This window comes from Cicer arietinum, chromosome 5, assembly GCF_000331145.2.
Source record: "Cicer arietinum cultivar CDC Frontier isolate Library 1 chromosome 5, Cicar.CDCFrontier_v2.0, whole genome shotgun sequence".
NCBI classification, from domain to species: domain Eukaryota; kingdom Viridiplantae; phylum Streptophyta; class Magnoliopsida; order Fabales; family Fabaceae; genus Cicer; species Cicer arietinum.
In genome coordinates this window covers 20,894,090-20,896,121 of record NC_021164.2, presented here as the reverse complement: position 1 = coordinate 20,896,121, position 2,032 = coordinate 20,894,090, and positions in this window count along the sequence as shown.

Below are 2,032 nucleotides of genomic sequence, written 5' to 3'. Positions count from 1 at the left end.
TGGTGTACTTTCTTCAAGTGTTGTAAATTGAGGAAAGTGGTGTTCTTTCTTCATGTTTTGTAAACTAAGATAGTGGTGTGCTATCTTAGGGTGATTGTTAGGAGTTTGTAAGAAAGGTCCTAGGGTGGGACTTGTACTTATTCTAACAATAGTGGAAAATCTCTTGTGGTGTGCAAGAGGACTGGATGTACCCTTGGTGATAAGGGGAACCAGGATAATATCTTTGTGTTCTTTATTTTTCTGCCATTTATCTTTTCCATACACTATCTTAAATCAGAAAAATCAAACACTAAATCTCTAAAAACAAGAAAATTTCTAAACACCTAACTCACCCTCACTCTTAGGCGCACTTTTGTTCTTACAACATCAAAGAAGATGATTTTTCTTGGATATCAAAGCCACAGTTGGTTGCTTCTTCTTGGGCTTTTTCTGAACTTTTTTGCATATAAATGCTAATTCCAGCTTAAGAGTATTAAGATCCTTTGCTTCTTGAATGACAGTGATCTTAGGTCTCCACTTTCTTGTTAGACTCCTAAGAATTTTCTTCACATGGTCAACAATAGTATAACTCTTCTCAGGTACCTTTAATGTTGAGACCAGGGTTAGGAATCTAGAAAACATTGTTTCAATGTCTTCATATTCTTCTATTTTGAGCAACACATACTTTTTGACTAGGAGGTTGGCCTTTGCTTCTTGAACTTGCTTGTTTCTTTCATAGGTTAGAATCAGACTATCATAAATACTCTTTGTTGGTGCACTTGTCAAACTCCTTGAAGGTGATTGCATTTATCATGAATGTTCTGGACTTATGATGCATCTTTTACATCTTCTTCTGATAAGCATTTATCTCCTTTCTTGGAATTTCAATTCCATCAGTATTCTTCGGAGCAATATAACCATCTTCCACCAACTCCCTAAGTTGAAGGTCTTGTGAAATATAAGAACTTCCCAACCTATCTTTCCAGTAATCAAAACGTTCTCTAACAAATAGAGGTGGTCTGTTTATGTTTCCTCTAGTAGCTTCTTCACTAAATCCAGACACATTGAACCCTTGGATCTTTTCTCAAACAGTGTAAAGTGCTTAGCCTTGAGACCGAGATGTGATGGCAATTGAAGATTCAAACACAATAAGGGGGGCAGGGTGTTAAATTGTGTTTGCTAAAGTTGATAACTTATTGCTAATTTGATGAAGGTTAGTTGATTTTTATGAATTATGTAAATAAGACGTAATCAGATTCAGAAAAAGCAAATGTAACACCCCGATTTTCAAAGCGAGGGTGTATTTTTTTTTTTAAAAAAAAGAGATTAAAATAAAACAGAGAATTAAATAAGGAAATACCTTTGGATAAATAATTGAGTCATTGTAATTTACAAGCAGCGGAAAAGTTTCTCAAATTATAAATCCAAAATATTTACACTTCAAAAGGTGGTACATAGACCCCATCAAACATACCATATTAGTATAGATACAGTTTTCCAAATTAAAATACTGCAACCCAAAAAGAAGGACGTCTAGTCCCTATACATCAACCTAATATGATCATCCTACCAAAAACTATACACCCTGAGTGATCTCCATGCGCCCCGTGAGATCCTCCAACATAGCTCCAGTCAAGCATTCCCATCCGTAGGGTACGAACCGGCAGGATCGTCCTGGCTCTCATCTGAGGGCAAAGCCCAGATTTCCACAATAGTTGTAAAGGGTCACCAACCAAAATTAACAATTAACACATAACATTTAAGTTTCTAAATGCACAAAATAACCTTTCAACTTAGCATGCACCTTAAAAGGATTTTCCATATGCTAAAAGTTCATATAACTGACCAAAGCATTGATAAATCAATTGAGCAATCGATTATCTAACTCAAAATAAGGATTTCTACTGAGCCAATCGATTGCCAAATCGATTTGGTCAGTTTTGCTGAGCTCCTGTGTTGCCAAATCGATTTTGTCAGTTTTGCTGAGTTCCTGTGTTAAGGCCAGTCGATTTCCAAATCGATTTCTTAAAAGATTTTGAAAGACATATTTATA